The sequence below is a fragment of the Mesocricetus auratus genome, unplaced genomic scaffold (assembly GCF_017639785.1).
Source record: "Mesocricetus auratus isolate SY011 unplaced genomic scaffold, BCM_Maur_2.0 Super-Scaffold_100024, whole genome shotgun sequence".
Classification (NCBI taxonomy): domain Eukaryota; kingdom Metazoa; phylum Chordata; class Mammalia; order Rodentia; family Cricetidae; genus Mesocricetus; species Mesocricetus auratus.
In genome coordinates this window covers 5,652,993-5,670,805 of record NW_024429205.1, presented here as the reverse complement: position 1 = coordinate 5,670,805, position 17,813 = coordinate 5,652,993, and the positions used below count along the sequence as shown (strand labels likewise).

General features: G+C 48.3%; 1 long non-coding RNA gene across 1 annotated transcript; it reads left to right on the top strand.

Moving 5' to 3' along the window:
* Window positions 1-2,029: 2,029 nt before the first annotated feature.
* On the top strand, window positions 2,030-17,743 carry LOC110343090. Its single transcript, XR_002385291.2, has 2 exons — window positions 2,030-2,163; window positions 14,273-17,743. It is a non-coding gene; the product is annotated as an uncharacterized LOC110343090 (long non-coding RNA).
* Window positions 17,744-17,813: the final 70 nt, after the last annotated feature.

The window sequence follows — 17,813 nt, the reverse complement described above, 5'->3', positions numbered from 1 at the left end:
GCTGGCGAGATGGAGTGGGAGTGGGCGTCGTCCCCATCCCCACACTTGATGGCAGGGTCATGAGGGTGATCTAGGACGGGGACATGGGGCCAGACAAGAACAAGGCCTCTCCCCCCAGGTGGAGCTCAGGCTAGACCCCCCACCTTTAGATATTTGTCCAGGAGATCAGTCTCACTTGGGAGGTATACAAGGGCCAGACTCTCTTCAGATTCTGATGGACTCCTCCCTTGCTACGGCAGCAGTGAGTTTGGGCCTTTTCTGTCATTGCCCGGAGGCACTATTCATGGCAGCAACAGTCACTGTGTGTGTGTGTGTGTGTGTGTGTGTGTGTGTGTGTTACGCACTTACCTCAGCCGTCTGTTAATGTCCTTGTCACATGCATCGTTTACTCTTGGCTTTCTTTTTGGCCACCCTGTGAAGTAAGCAACCTGGAAGCAAGGCTGGAGCATGGCTGTGTCCCGTCCCCCCCCCCCCCTCCCCCGGGAATATCAGCCTTGTCTGGCGTGGCGCTTGTTCCCAGAGCTGAGAACATCAGCCAGGCTCTCCCATCCCCAGGTCTTGTCAGTGAAGCACTCTTCTGGGTCTGTCTCTGGAGAGATGCTGCCGTCCATATGATGTCTCTCGATAAGCTCTTAAGCCGCATACTATCACCCGTCAAGCATGCAGAGTTCTCTTACAGGATACCCAATTGCTGAAGGTCATTGCGTGCCACTAGTTATTGAACCTATGTTACTTACAGCAGTTGTGAAGTTTTGTCACCTTCCCATACTGTCTATGACATGTGTATGGGACTTAGGGACTAGTGTGCCCCAGGGTCACACAGCCAGAAAGGAGTAGAGCTGGGGTCCACAATCACATCTGTCCTGGAACTAAGAGGGGTCCTTTTATATGGCCACACTGTCTCTGTTATAGGGACACTTACTTGGTTCTATGGCCTTCAGGCCCTGGGCTGTATGATAGAGACTTCAAGAGACTCCCACAGTCTGTCATCAAATATCCCCCAGAACCCTGCATGCATGGAACTGAAGGGAAGCCATAGAGGAAAACCGTCTCCAAAAACTGAAGTCTATGTTTTACTAACAAACTAAACCAACCCAACCCTGCGATGCTCACCACTGAAAAACTCAAAATGCAAAAGGCAAGGCACCAGGAGAAAAACAGTTACCTCTAAGTTCTCCAGAAACTGGCTTCTGGTACTCACTAATGCGTTCCTTCTTGTTCTGTTTCCCCTACCCATCAGCCTTCTCGAGTGTTGTAATTAGCCATTGATTGTGGGTTCAGCAGACAAAACCTCGGTTGTTCTCATTTTCTGCTTTCTTCCTGATAACCCTGTATGGTTCCCATGCAGCTGCACTCTAGGGGGACTGGTAAGAAGGAGACAGAACACCCAGGCGTTGTGTCCCCTGTCCTCGTGTAGAGCTCTGACACCCAGCTCCATGTTCTCACCCTCTTTGTCTAGCGTCCCTTGAGTGAACACATAGCTTAATATTCTTATGTGCCGCACTGTCTGCCTGTGTGTGGAGATTTATATGTCTCCCAGGATTTGGGGATGTAGCGTGTGCTCAATAAATAATAAAGCAATGGACATCTTTGCACATAATGGTTTTTCTCATATTCTGGGATGTTTCCCTTGGGTGGCTTCCCAGAAGGTACTTAGTGGGTCAAAGGGTGGGATATAGTCACTTCAAATGCTTCCGTGAAGGATGGCTACAAACATTTCTTCCAGACATGTGGCGACTTCTTCCACTAGGAGAGTAAGTGGCGCTCAGGCAGGCAGGGCATTATAGATGGAAGTTTCTGTCCCACCCTGTCCTGCAGCCGTTCAGTCCCAAATAAACACACAGAGGATTATATTAATTATAAATTGTTTGTCTGATGGCTCAGGCTTCTTACATCTTAAATTAACCCATAATTTTCATCTGTGTTTAGCCATGTGGCTTGGTACCTTTTCTCAGTAAGGCATTTTCGTCTTGCTTTCTCTGTGTCTGGCTGATGACTGTGTCTCTGTCTTTCCTCTTCCCAGAATCCTCCTCATCTGGTTGCCCTGCCAATACGAGTGACAAATCTTTACAGTGAACAAGAGCATTATCCCACATCAGAACATGTGGTCTGGAACTAAGGCCTGGCCTGGTACTGGCTTTGCCTCCTCCTTCCAGGTGATCGGTAAGTGACATAACTTCCACGGTCCCTCTTTCCTCAGATGAAAATGGGTATGATGGCTATGTCGCACAGAATTACGGTAAGAATCGAATGAGTGGGGTTTGTAATGGGTTTCAAGGAGAATGTATATGTATTCACTTATCAAGGGAATGGCTGTCAGGCAAACACCAAGCCCCCAGTACTACAGGAACCCAGGGACACATATGTGTGATATGTGGTACAGATGGGTGGGACTCAGGAATGCAGGTGTGCAGCACTCAGGGACACAGGTGTGCAGTATCCGGGACAGGTGTGTGAGATTTGGGAACGTGTCTCCCAGGGACACAGGTGTACATACCTAGAACACAGGTGTGTGATACCTGGGATGGATGTGTAACTCTCAGGAGCACAAGTACACAGCACCCACAGACATCGGTAGACCTGGGACTCAGACATGTAGCCCCAGTCTCGCTTGCACAGGCTGGTCTACCCATCTCCTCCACCCTAGAGCCTCTGCCTCTCTAGAGCTGTGGTTCCAAGGACTCCATTCCAAGTCTGTGCTCCAGCCTGCCTGCAAGGCTTCCCACACGCTGCCAAACGAGAGAGCCAAAGAGAACTCAGGAACTGCGCATGGGTGTGCATGCCTGTCCTGCCGGCACTTGAGCAGCTGAGGCCAGCTTGACCCCTCAAGCAAGTCTCTGGTTAGACATACTGAAGTCCAAACCATCCTGACCGGTCACCACAGAGGAAAACAAAGAATCCTAAGGGCTGGGCTAGGTGTGGGTGGTGAGGCATCGAGAGCCCAGTGGTTAGGGCTGCTATACCCCCAGGAAGCTTTTGTTCTTGTCCACTCCCTTCCCTCCTTCCCTTCCCTGCCTTGACAGTTTGGTTAGTTTCCCCAGCTTCTGTTTCTCGCTGAGAATCTGTATTCTGTGTGCTCTCAGGTCTTAGGGTATGCACACCTAAGGCCACACTAAATGAAGATGGTACCGCAGCAGTGCAGTTGTGTGATGGGTGGAGGTTGCTGAAGGGTGAGAGGAGACATTCCGATGTCCTAACGGGGACCTGAGGTGAGAGACAAGAGTATGGCTGCCCTTCTGAGTCAGGGCCTTCACACAGGACTGACTGTGGAGGAGGCAGGATCTGGCTCCTGAGGCTACTGTGTGGAGGCAGGTAGGCTCTCAGGCAAGGGGAGGAGAGGATGCCTCAGGGAAGCAGGATGCTGCCTCGCCCAAGGGCAGGTCCTGCAGCACCAGGCTGTGCTCCTTGAGGCTGAAGCTGTCAGGATCACCAAGGCTCAGGGTAACCTCTCTCCCAGCTCCCAGACCTCAAGGACATCCAGGCTTCTTGTGGCTGTGCTGAGGAAGTCAGCATGTTGTAATTTCTAGAAGGCATTTCTGCCTTGTTGCTCAAATGCGTCCTTTTTCCCTGACACGTGACAGGGACATTGCTTTCCCAAGTTAGTGTGTGGTCTGATGCGAGGATTCCGCCACCAGGAATAATGAAAAGGAGTGCATGGTTGGAGTCCCCACTGTCTGCCGTGGGGACACAGCTGGTTTTAGCTTCTCCTGAGCTTTAAGACCTACGTCTGATGCTTTGTAAAAATGTGTGTGCATGGAGACTATCAGTAGCTACAGGACACTGGGTGCTAACCATGTGACAGGCCCTGGCTGTGAATGATGGTTAGGGGCAGGAGAACTGTGTCAGGATTTTAACCAACTTGTCACACTGCTGGTAAAGGAAGACCTGGAGTCTTCTGAAATAATAACAAATATTCCAGAATACATGTTATCTATGTGGAAAGAGAAGGGACATCATACAATTTGTCAAAATGTGGCTCGTGGTTCCGTGTCGAAGAAGAAGAAGTCAGGCTAACCTTATGATAAGGTGAATGAGGGTCCCAAGGTGTCCCTAGAGGGAACTCACAGCACACCTTGATTATGGGCTCTGGCCTCCGGAACCATCAGAGAGTTTATGTCTGTTGTGCAAGTCACCCCGGTTCATGGCCTTCGCTTATGCTGGCTCAGCAAACAAATGCAGTGGATAGATGAACAGGTGCCACTGTCCCCCGACCATGTCTCCTGGCCTTCAGCGTCAGCAGAGGCCCCCATGATACAGCCTGGGCCACTTTCCGGTTCTCTACCCACCTGGGGTTTGCACATCAGGAGACTGTGGGACACTTCTGTGTCACCCCAGCTGGGCCACCCAGCTTAGACAACACTGTGGATTGGGTTGGCAGGTCCTGGGGATCTTTTTTTTCTTCTTCTTCTGGGAAATGATACAGCTTTGGGAAGGAATGATAGATAATTCTAGGAAGAAGGAGGTTGCTGTAATGGTCAGGGACAGGTGGCAATTCTCCAGAGAAAGCGCCCAGGCCAAAGAGGGAGGAGGCTGTGTCACACAGTGCAGTGCCCTCACACCTGTCTGTGAGGTGCTAGGGCTGTGGGACACAGGACGAGGAACTGCAGCGTGCTGTGTACTACGCCGCTCCCACACAGACTTGGAGAAACACACACAGCAGATTATCTGTCTGCCCTTTGAGATGCCATCGCTTCGGTCTGTCTCTACCTTGGGAAGCCAGCTTTGGTGCAGGTTGACAGGGGTGGCTTTCTTATACAAGGAGAGCCCTGAAATGGCTTTCCCATTGCTGTGTCCCTAACGTGCCCACTCCCTACCCCATTTCCCGGCCCCCTCCCCTGAGCCTCTTTGCTTAGAACAGGTGGAAAGGACAGTCACCCTTCCTGGCTGTGAATAGAGGGCCGCTTGTAGCCTGCACACTGGGGACATTGTTTGAGGTGGTGTCACCTCTGCAAAAATATTGTTTCTGTAGTATTGCCAGGATTTCTGAGTTATCTCCCAGCCAGCACTCCTTGTACAAATGCAGTCTGCCTCCAGACAGGTTTAATCAGTGAGCAGTCCTTCTGAGACAATGTCCCTAGTGCGGCTAGTCCCCTCTTCTCTCCTTGCTTGCCTGTCACCATCAGTCACGGGTAGCAAGCCACATGAAGCTGTTCATAGGACAGAAGAGTTCTTCGTCTAAGGGGCTGAGGGAACCTCACCCTTGGCGCCTTGCAACAGCTAGCTAGCTTTCAGGGAAGATTGTCTGCCAGTAAGATTTGGAGAAGTGCCCTGGCCACTCAGGGAACCCAGTGTCTTCTCCAGAACCTTAGGCTCTGAGACTCCCATGAGCAAGGTCAAGTTTGTGAGCCTCAGGCTCCCGAAGGGCAAACCAAGAGTGTAGCAATCCAGAGGCTCTGAGCAAACTCTCCAACTTGTTTTCACAGAATAATTTGATACAGATATCCAACTGTTAGAAGATGCAGCTGAGGGGATTGTCTCTACCTGAATCCATTTGAGGTCAGAGAAGGTTATTGTCAAGTTCTGCAAATGAACTGAAAGCTCAAAACTAATCCAGAAGAGTCCAAGCATGGACAGAAACGAATAAGAAAACATGCCAAACCCGGAAGTAACTGATATTTATCATTATTATTATTACTATTATTATTATTAGTAGTAGTAGCAGCAGCAGTAGTAGAAAAAGGAGATTTATTTGTTTGGCCATTTGGGAAGAGGGACAAAGAGACCAGTGACTGATGCTTCCCCAAGTTCATCTTGGAGGTCCTTAGATGAGGACAAAGCTCAAATAGACGGTAAGGGGAGAGTTAAGCAGTCCCACCAGGGTGTGGTCCCTCTGCCATTGACCCATCCTTATCTGGGCTTCAGTTCCTTCCTGGAAGGGGGTCTGGAAAGTTGTACGTGTCTTTGGAGAGATACATGAAGTGACTGAGTTGACACAGTGTACGAAGGTCAACAGTTCAATTGAGCTCTTCATTCTGTCTTCCCACACAGTCCTCCAACTCACTATGCAGCTGAGGCTGAGGATTACCTCAGACTGTGACTCCCCTGCCTCCACCTGAGTGCTGGGGCTAGCTGTGGCCGTGTGCCTGTTTTCTGCGGTGCTGGGTCTCAAGGCCCAGGCCTCATGTACGTTGGGCAAGCATCCTACAAACTGAACTACAGGCCCATTCTCCTTTACTTCTAAGATCTTTATAAATGGCATTTTCAAATGATACATTTGCTCTAGAGAGAGGAAGCTAACAGACACACAGTTTGAGTCAGGGTCTGGGGAGTTAGTGCCTGCCTCTGTGTCTTCTCTGCTGGCTTACTGTGTGATGTTGGTCAAAGCAATTAACCTCTGGGGCTCAGGCCCTCCACCATTTTATTTGCACAAAAGGTGAATACTGTTGTTGGCTGATCTGTAGGGCATGGCTAAGATGAACGAGCTGGCCCTTGAGAAAAGAAGTCAAGATCTCAAGGACTTTGCCTGAAGGCAGTAGAAAAGTAGGCTGCAGCTTCTACTTACTCCCTTGGCTGCTCATTCTGGCTCCTTCTCAGGACTGACGTTTGTAATCTGCAATGCCACGCAGGCTTGGCTTGTTACTCAAAAATATTGCAAGCAAATATTAGCTCAGGATAATGCAACATGAGCAGCACAGAGGCCAGTTTACCCGGAAAAAGAAGAATATCACCACGTTTTCAGATGATAGTGAGCGACTGCATCCAGTTTTGTGGCAGGAAGAATAAGCCCTGAGAAATTAAGGCTAGGGGTGGGGGTAGGGCATCCCCGGCCAGCTCTGTGTCTGTGCGCTGTCCAGTTTGCCGAAAATCGTCCTCACTGATAAAGTGCTTGTTAGAGAAACAGGGACTAAATTTATTGTTGGCGTTTGGGGAGCCAGTTTCCATGTTGTGCTGCTGAAACTCAGAGCTGGGATGAGCGCTAGAAGCCAAAACTGGCTTTGTGGTTCTGCTCGCCGTAGCTCAGCACCACCTGCCTCCAATCAAACTGTCCAATTACAGGAGACGATTGTTTTTTTTTTCTTCCCCCACTTTCTGGGAAGGGAAGAAATTCATCCAGGAATGGACCGATTTCTAAATGTTTTCTCTCCCTACCGGGTAAAAAGAAGTGGTGTCAGGGGAGATAAGAAAACCCAACAAATTCAGAGTGTGGAGGATGAAGTGCCCCCTTGTGCACCGTGTCCAAGGTTCAAAACCCAGAATGTTGCCATCCGCATGCTTCTGTGTTTTTGGCCACCGCCTTCAGATCTATAATTACCTCTGCTAATAAAGTTATTAGCCATTCAGAAAGAAGGCATCTCTTTTTTAACATGCAAGGCAGTAATTAAGGGCTGCAGATTTCACAGGTGAAATCTTGCAGAAAGTATTGGGTTTGAAGTCAAAGAATTTAGCAATCCACTCTGACATAATTACACTTTTTTCTCCCCTCTCCAAATAAAATTGTGTGTTTGAAACAATGAGTTCGGGGCAATGATACCATTTATCTGTGAGCCCCAGTCTCTCTCTCTCTCTCTCTCTCTCTCTCTCTCTCTCTCTCTCTCTCTCTGTTTTTGGAAACTTTCTTTTGACTTCCTTTGGTTTTTATGAAAAGACTCAATTCACAGCTGAGAAGCAGAATGGACTAGAAGGGGCTGGGCTTGGCAGATGACATGTGGCATGCCACGAGCCTTGAAGGTGATTACAGATGTGCTCACCCCTGGCAGGTGACACAGTTGAAGGGAACTAGCAAATGGAAGCCTCTGGATGCTTCTAGTCCACAGCTTGAGTTACTCCCCATTAGGAACAACAATGGGACCACTCACTCTTTTAGGATTCCATAGGAACTTGTGAAAACCATTTAGGAGTCTGTGTGTGTGTGTGTGTGTGTGTGTGTGTGTGTGGTGTGACTGTGTGGACACATAAATGCACACATGTGCCCATGCATGCGAGTGTGGGTTTTGTGTAAAGGTCAAAGATCAACCTCAAATGTCCTCTCAAGTGCCATCCACTTTGCTGCTTTTGTTTTTCTCAAGGCAGGATCTCCCACACGGCTTGGAGTATGTCAATTTGGCCCTAGACTGGTTGGCCAGGGAGCCTCCTGTTGGGATTATCAGCATTCCCTGCCACATCTAGCCCTGCATGAACTGGCTCGAGTTTGAGTTAGTGAGCATGCAATAAAAGTTAAATTCCCAGTAGTCGTATTTCAAGTACCCACAGCAATAGTAAGTACATTTAGGCATTGTCTTAGACAATACAGAAATATGGAACATTCTAGAACATATCACAGAAAAATGTACAGAGTATCGATGATCTGGATGTTCTCTGGGTATTGTCTGTTTTCTTTCTGACAACCCCTTGTCTGTGCCTAGCCATGCCACCCACCCAAATCTTGAAGCTGGGTGTTCACACTCGAAGCTGGGTGTTCACACTCGAAGCTGGGTGTTCACACTCGAAGCTGGGTGTTCACACTCGAAGCTGGGTGTTCCATGCTGGGGTGAACAAGAGATTCTGGGGGTACCCTCAAACAACATTTCCAAGCTCAGTGCTCTGATGCCTTTTGGGTCTCGGTTTTTTGTTTTTTGCTTTTTTCAAAATGTGGAGAAGCCCAGGACCCATATCAGGGAACTGTGGAGATTAGGCAAGATGATGCAGGTAACGTGCCCAGGGACACACAGCAGGTATTACATAAGGACAGAGGGAGTCACTCTCAACTCATCACAAGTTCTGCTTCTCCCTACTGTCACCTACTGGGTGAGTGTGTGTGTGTGTGTGTGTGTGTGTGTGTGTGTGTGTGTGTGTTTATAGATGTTTGTTCCCAACAATGAAACAACTTGAACACCACTCCTCAGGTGCTGTCCTCTGCTCTTCTTGAAAGAGGGTTCTCTCACTGCCATGGAACTCTTCAAGTAGGCTAGCCTGGTTGACCAGTAAGCCCCAGGGATCTGCCAGTCTCTGTCTACCAGGCTGGGGATTATGAATGTGAACAGTTAAAGTATGTTTTTGTTTGATTTGGGTTCTGAAGATTGAATTCAGGTCTTGCAAGTACTTTCCTGATTGATTCCCCAGCCCCAGAGGCATCTTTCTGAAATAGATACCTGATCATAGGTTTCCATCCGAAAAACCCAGACCGTCTCTAGCATCTTCGGAGTAAAATGCCACCTTAGTAGCAAAACACATGGACCTGAAGAAGATCAATATTGTGTTGTCCTTTTCCCTTGCTCTGACTCCATGTGGGGAGCTAAACAGTTGGGTGGCGGGACACGGGTGACTCTTGCCCTGATGTCATCTGGCCCAGCCTCACCTCTCTGTACATCTCCACCTGTGCCACCTGTAGCCTCCCAGGCCTTTGAGCTACCTCTGCTTCCAGCTCCCAGGGCTCACGTGCTTGTCTTGGTGAGAGCACTAGGAATCTAGGACAGGGGCTGAGTCGTCCTCAGCTGTGCTCCCAGCTGCTCACCCACCAGGCCTGACTTCTGGAAGGTGCTTGAAGGTCGGCAGTGAATGGGGGAAATGCTGCTGGACTTGGTTTCAGAGGCAACGTCCAGCCCTTCTCTGAACTCCACACAGCACAGCTTTCTTTACCAAAGCGAGCTGCAGACAGAAGCAGTCTGCTGCCTCACCGTGATGTGGTGACTCAGGGGATAACTGTGGGCAGGGGGGCTTTCCAGCAACCTAGTTAGCTGAAACCACACAGCAGCCTTCCCAGCCTGTGGGGTGACCTACTTCTCAATTCCTGTAGCCTCGACGCCCAGCCGGCAGAATGCTGATGAGGGGAGTCATGCTGGCCTCTGATGAATAAAGGGGACAGAGATGCCACTGATTGATTTGACCTTGCAGAGCGGTGGGGACAGGATGTTCTGCTTTCTGATGCTGGGAAGTGGTCTGGGTAAAGGGGACTTCCTGCTAATCTTCCTAAGGAAGGAGACAGCAAAGGCCACCTCGTTACTACCTAGTTTTTATTCAGACCCCTCCAACCTTACTGGGTGTATTTCCCAAGTAGATAAAAGGTGAAGTCCCAAAGGGTTCCTCACCCAAGTCCTTGTTTTGAGTTTTAGAGCTGAGGTGAAAATTGGACTCCCCGAGTATCATTGAACTGGGTTCCCATGAGGTTGGCAGCTGGTTGCTACATCTGGATTGGTGCAAGTGCTCCCATTTCAAGTGCTCCCCATCTCAAGTGCTCCCATCTCAGCATCCCTGGCAGGAGGAACTGCTGTGGGGCATCAAGGTGACTCACACTACCTCAGCCCACCCAGCCCACAGAGATGCAAAGACGCCCAGCCCAGCCACCGGTGTCTTCTTCTTTTCTCCTGTCTGTTCTGAACTCTGCAATTACACCTCCTTCTGAGTGAATCTTTCCCAGGTTATCTCCATCTCTGCTCCACAGGGATGGCCCAGATTTCCCTCCTGGGACTCCTGTCAGTCAAAAACCTTTCTAATTGGCTGTGTTTTCTCTCTCACTGCTCTGCTCTCTCTGCCAGGGCATCCCTGGGACCCAGCAACCTCCAGAGCACCTTCAGTCCCAGAAAGGCAGAGGGCCTGAGGATACTGACCCATAGGTACAAAAGACGCCAGGCGACAGCCCATCCTACAGGAACCAGAATTTTAGATAGCCACACTTTGTGAGTTTTAATTGGAGGAGGACAGTGTGGAATAGTAGAAGCAGGCCTTTGGAGTAGGATGGCTTAGCCTGGCTTGCCTCCCTCTGCATTTACTGCCTGCAGGCTGCGTGTGACAAGATCTGCAGGCTGCATGTGACACAGAGGGAAAAGGAATTCTGGCGTGGCCCACACACAGCTGCAAATGCTGAGGGACATAAGGTGGAGGTGAGGTTGAGAGCTAGTTAAGACCTGGTCTGAGGAGGTTGCTTGAATTTGAGGGTTTCTTGACTTCTCTTGACTCTCAGTCAACTTATCTGTTAAATGGGTGTAATCATAATGACCACAATAGGAAAGATTCAGAAAGGGCTCAAATAAATATCAATTGACAGACAGATGCACAAAGGAGACAGGGCATCTGCAAACAGTGAATCTGTTACTCAGCCCTCAAGAAGGAGGAAATTCTACAACAGATTTAATAGCACTGGTATGTCTTGAGGACATTATACTAAGTAAAATAAGCCAGTCACAGAAAACAAACACTGCATGATTTCATGAACTTGCAGCATCTGGAAAAATAGCCACATTATGGACTCCAAGAGTGGACTGGTAGCTGTTTACCAGGCAGTGTTGAGAGAAGGGAGCAAAAGTTTCCCCGGAAGCAGGGTGGATAAACTACAGACATTGAACCTATGGTCAACAGTAATTTCTTACATGTTTGTTAGCACAGACAATCTCATATCAAACGTTTTTACCACAATAAAAAAAAGCCATCTGCATGGGAAAAACAATGTTACCCACATCACAGAAGTTGCACACTCTAAGACAGCGTGCCAAGTGTTTGGTGCGTTATCGATGCTTGCTGGGAGGTGACTGTATAGGAGTTTAAAGAGGAAGACTCAGCCAGGCAATGATGAATTCACCAGGGTTATTTGAACTTCTTCTTCACTCCCTTTAAAGAGCAATGCCCCATCATGTCTTGTGACCCATGCTGAGGTCAGAGGGCAGCCTTAGGATTCAGTCCCTCCCCTTCCATCTTATTTGAGACAGGGTCTCTTCATTGTTTTTCTTGTTGCACGTGCTAGCTGACCTATGAGCTTCCGGGGACTCTCCTGACTCTGCCTCCTGTCTCTCCCTGGGACTGCTGGAATTACAGTTGTGCCGTGGTAGCCATCTTTTGTGGGGTCCTGGGGACTCGAACTCAGATCTTGGTGCTTGTGTGGAAAGTGCTTTATCTACTGAGCCATCTCTGCGACCTCTAACCCACTCTTTCAGTCTTGCGCTTTATGGAAATGTCTCATGTTCTCATTTCTGACCATCATGAATCTAAGTGTTGATGAGATGTAATCTCTTTTAGGGGGAAAAGTAGATTTATATATTTCCAATTCACTTAAAAACTCAATACACATTTTCATTAGCTAACTTCAGGCAAGGAGGCCAAATCTTTCTTAAATGACATGTTTAGGAAGTGTAAACCGAGGCCCCTTTCTCAGCCTCTGGGAGCTAATATCCCCGTGCCCTTGGTGTTTGGTGTACTCTGTGGCTCACAGGCTCTTGTAGCTTTAAGTGATGGCATGCTCAGCCCTCAGATGCCTGCAGACTCCAGAGAGTCTGTGGATGAGGAGTGAGTGAGCTATGACAGCTGATGCCTTTGCAGTCCCATCTTCTGTCCCCTACCGAGGCCCATGAGTAACAACGGAAAGGAAGCACTGTCCACATGGCTGCCAGTTGCATGTAAGGTTGGATGGATGTCAGATCCACCTATAGAAACATAATGAGATGCTTAAAACCTTTGGGGAAACCTAGGAAAACAGATCCTGTTGTCCATAGTTCAAAACTCTCGGGTCTGAGCCGCCACCTAAGGGATAGTATAGCCCCCACCCTGGGGCTCCCACTTGCCTCCAGCCTGGAGTACCCCCTGAATCAAGCCATCATCTGCCTCCTTGCTAAAGGCTGCTATCTACAAAGGAACAAGCTGCCCTTGTCCACCATCACTTATGTGACAGACATCACCTGTGGGCTTCCCATACTTCCTATTGTAATGGGACAGAGTGGCTTGGCTTCTCACAGTGGTAGGATGATGGCCTTGTCAGGGTACTCCAGTGATGAAGCAGGTCTGCTGCCCAGAGCCTCTGACTCTATTGAGCAAGCCTGCGCCTGTTTTTCTCCAGTTAACCATCAAAGACACCACTGGTCACCCCTCTGTCCTCCTGGCCCCATGTACTAAATAGCCCCCCACCCCCGCATCTTCATTCCAAATATTGACTCCCTTTGGGAGGGAGTGGCCATCTGGATCTCAGATCTAGTCAAAATCCCCTGTTGCCTATGTGAACTCTACAGTACTTTCCATCCAAGCCAACAAGGGACAAAGACAGTGTGACTTAGTAATGTCTTCCCAAAGAGCAAGTTGACAATGTTGATCATGGACTTAAAAAATGTTCCTATCCCAGAACTTTAACTCCCAGATATTTGTGTCAAGAACAGGGCAGGTCTGCAAGCACTGATTTTCATTCTTAAATGTATGGGGCATGAACATGTTATATATCTAAAATAGAGGCATCACCAATAAATTCTGCTATTTACATATGTAAAATCTTTTAAAGTCATTAAAACTCAGTTAGTGACTTGGGAGATCACTCACCTGGTAAATATAGACTTGGTATGTGAGCTTGAAGACATGCATTTGAATTCCCCAGCACAAATGCATAAGCTGAGCATGGTGGTGCATGTCTATAACTCTAGAGCTGGGGATGAGGGTTGGGGGCAGAGCAGACAGATAGCTAGAGCTTGATGGGCAGCCAATCTAGCCAATCAGTGAGCATAAATTCAGTGATAGACCCTGTCTCGAAAAATAATGTAGAAAATGATTGAGAAAGACACCTAACATTGACCTCTGACCTCTATGCACACCTGCATGCATGTGTATGCATGTGCACAAAAACAAAAAAGTTAAATCAGTTTAAAGAGCAGGAAAAAATAAGGGCCAATGTTAATGTTATAATTTTAGATTAAACTATTAAATCTAATGTAACATGTAAAAACAAATATGTGTGTAGACATGGCATATATATGCATTTATGAAAAGAAGAGATGGGGAAGATGGAGAGGGAGAGAGGGGGGGGGAGAGACTCACATAAAGTTTTTGCTAGTGACCACTGGGCCATAGGGTAAATGTGGAGCTAGAAAATTCCTATCAGCCAGTAGCATGGTCATATTCTCTGTAGTTCAGCCCGATGCTTAGCAATGCATGTGTCATCACAAACTTGGCTGCATACATGAATACTTAACATTGTACTACAGCTGCCTAGAGCATCCCGTGTGGCACCACGCTGCATGGGTGTACAGTCTAGGAGAAATGGGCTGTGCCATGCAGCTGAGGCCTGCAGTGTTGGTGTAAGTATACTCTGGGGAGTTTACACAAAGACAAAATTGTGTAAAGTGCATTTCTTAGGATGAATCTCCTTCATTAATACATGCATGTGTTTGGGTGTGTGTATGTGAGCATTTGTTTGTGTATGTGTGTGCATATGCTTGTATATGTTTATATGCATGTGTTTGTGTATGTGTGTGTATGGATGTGTTTGTGTATGTATGTGTGCATATGTGTGCATGTGTTTGTGTGTGTCTAAGAATACACCAAGACATGAAAAACTGTTCTTCCTAGCTAAGAGATGATTGAAACTGATCTCCTTTTCCTTTCCCAGAGTGCTCTGCTTTCCTCGAATTTTCTATAATGATCATGTCTGACCTAGAAAATATTTCAAAATGATTCAACTAACAGAAATGACTCAGCCACTGAGAATGACACGTGTCATTCCAGATCGCCTTCACAGAAACCTCTGGAGCTGGGCCCCTCACCCTGGTGATGCTGACTTTGACAAAGGGCAGAGGTGGGCCCCAAAGCCACCACTCCCTGACATCTGGGGCCAGAAGGAAGATGTGGCCACATTTTAACCTCTGCCTCCTTCCCTGGACAGAGAAGACTACATTGTGGATTTAGCCAAGTCTAAGCTGGCATCCCAGTGCCATTACACAGTCTCTTTACCTACTACGGCCTTGCCTCTTCTATAAATTTGTGGATAATTCCACTCATAGAATCCTAAATGAGAGGAGGGGTAAGAGCTTAGTACTATACCCACACAGCCACCAGCCTGGAGTTGGTGTGGGCATGCATTCCTCGTGTGTGTGTGTGTGTGTGTGTGTGTGTGTGTGTGTGTGTGTGTGTGTGTGTGTGGTCTCTCTTCTGATAAAGGATCCATGATGGGTTTTAGCATGCTCTTCTGAAAGCTTTGGATGAATTTATGAGTTCTATTTTACAACCTGCTGGCCCTGTACCAGGAGAGGTTTATAGGAGTCTCTTGGTTCTGTGTGGACAGGGCTGCTTCTGCTCTTCTCTCTTCACAGCAAATGCAGAAGAGCCTGGTGGACAGTTTCGGTGTTTTCTGGATTCTCTTTCTTTTCTGTCTGTGGCGTGTGATGTGTGAGTGTCTACCACAGTGCACGTGTGGAGGTCAGAGGACAACCTCCAGTGAAGATTGGTCCTGGCCTTCTACTTCACGTGAGACAGGTCTGTTATTGTTTGTTGCTGTGTACACCACGCTCACCAGCTTCCACCATCTCCCTGATTCCATCCCCCATCTCACCGTAGAAGTGCTAGGGTTGTAGATGACTGTTATCATGCCTGGCTTCATGTGGGTTCTGGGGATCCAAACGCAGGTTCTCATATTGGTACAGCAAGCCCTTTACCCACTGAGCCATCTTCTAGGGCCTGAATCTACTTTCAGTAGATTCCATAGACCTCACCCGAGGTGCACTTTATCAGCAGGAAAGGCAGTAAACAATTGCAAAAGATAATCTCCCTGCCCCCAGTAAGAGACAGATGACCTTGAAGGGAACGACACTATCAGCATGGTCGTGACAACCATCCTCATCACCACCAGCAGTATCTCTCCAGCTTCATCAAGCGTCATCGTCACCATCAAAACATGACAATCAGGTGACAGCTAGTGGAGGTTGGTGTGGTCCACATCTTCCCTTCCCCCTGGTTCTTGCTCTTGCGCCCCAAGTACTTGGAAGCTTTCAGTGCCCCTTTCTAGAGACCACCACCGTTGCCATTAGGTGACTTGGCCAGGGAGGAGGGCATATGGGTGATGGGGCTGCCCTGGCAAGGAGTGTGTGTGCCATTGCAGAGTAATCTTGCACTGGCACCATCGGGGCAATGTGGGCGAGACCAGCACAGCGCAAGGCCAAGTGCAAATTGTTTTAAAATGCACAAATGAGCTTGGTTCAGGTGCTGCCAAAGAATTCTCCATTTCAGCAGAGAGTTATTTTGTGCACTTTTACTACGCTTATCCAATAAAAGCACAACTGTTCATGGAGTCGTTAAGCTGTGCTTTTAGGAGATGCCGTCAAGGAAAGCAGGCCACAAATCGAGCCTGATTTGCTCAACGGGTTGGGAGCTGCCTTTTGTCAAAGCCACATCAAACCTGCAGTCTGCGGGCTCTCCTTCCCCTGTGAAATTGTCACTCTGAGCACTTGGAATGGATTCCGTTCTGTGAGACCTTCAGTCATGCAGAGTGCCCACGTGCGCTCAGGCCTGTGATGTGGCGGCTGACCTCAGGGAGCCACGGAGGAAGGAGGATGCTGTAGGAAAACAGGTGGCGTGGGGCGTGGCCACTGGGGGAGTGAGAAAAGGAGGACATAATGTCGTCTACCAGAAGCCTTTCTGTCTGGGGCTCCACTTCACTGCTGGCCTGGGTAGTCTCATGGACTGCCCATGACTACTACAGTCCTTGCTGTCAAAAGCAAGATTAAGGGCATGGGGGAGAATGGGGAGACGTTCTGAGACCCACTTGATCTTTTTCGGTTCAGAAAACAAAGTTTTCTATTCACTCACCCTGGGTCTTTGTTTTTTTGGTTAAAGTTGGGTGATTTGTTTTTTTTTTACTCCTGGCACTTGGGGCTTAGTCCATGACTGCTCTGGTCCAAAAGGGATTCTTCCAGCAAGGAGCAAGGGAGCAGAGCAGAGGTCATCATGTAGGTAAATGCTGCACGCCACAATTTGCAAATAGTTTGGGATGAGGCGGTGATTTGTAACAGGCAGGTAGGATTTTGACTCTTTCCTGGGAGTTCAAGGAGAGGGGATAAGAACCTGGAATCCTTCCCATGCAAATAAAATCAGATCACGCTGTCCTGGAGGTGCCTAATCTGCTCTGGAGGAGACTACATACTTCACCTCTTGTCTCCAAGGCCTACAACGTGAGAGACCCTTCACGAGCTATTCACGGAATGAACGAATGCATCCACACTGCTGGCAAGGGGTTTTCTTAAACAAAATGGCAGCAGCAGACCAGAAAGCCCTGGAGTGGCATGCTGGGACTCAGGCTTATAGTCACATACCACTCAGGTATAGCTGTGTTAGCAGCTGACCCAGGTCAAGTCCCCTAGCCCCTTGGTGTCCACAATCTCTCAGGATGTCATGGGAAGATTAAATGAGCAGGTGTACATTGTATATCATGTACCTGGCACACACCGAGCATGGAAGACACAGCAGCTGTCTGTATTTTAAGCTAGATCCTTGTGAGCGATGAGGAGGACTCATATTTTAGTAGTAACAGGATCTTTCAGTCCCCAGCAGCTCCCAGGGACAGGATTTTGACAGTGTTTGGAGAATGCAAAGCTATCTGTCCTGGGTGGTGGTTTTTGTTGTTGCGTTTGTTTTGTTTTGTTTTGTCTGTCACAGGAAAGTCATATGCTGACCCTAGGGTTTAGTGAACACAGTCACATGTCAAATGAGGCCACCTTGTCCTTGGGGTGGGTCCACGGAAAGTCTAATGGCTCAGTTTCCCACAGACCAAGGTCAGCCCATGAAAGCCAGGCCTCTGCTGAGCATGGAGAAAGATTGTTGCTGTCTGCTGGCTCTGTCCCCAGGGGCTGGCCCCCTCATTCCGAACTACTCGCTCTGTCGCCGACTCTTCCCCCTAGTTAGACTGCCTTAAAATATAATTGCAAGCAATAGAAACCAAGTGTTGCATTATCATAACCCAGTTCTGAAAATGAAAATTGGGCAGAGTGAGGCAGCCACACAGTGGCATTAACAACAGCACAGGCTAACTTAATTAGAGAGATGCTTTGAGGCATCGGGCAGGAAGTGAAACAGCTTTCAATGGCAAACATTTCTCAACCATTCAATATACTAGTAGTCTTGGCATACTTACCCCTTTGTCCCCTTAAAGGAAAAGTACA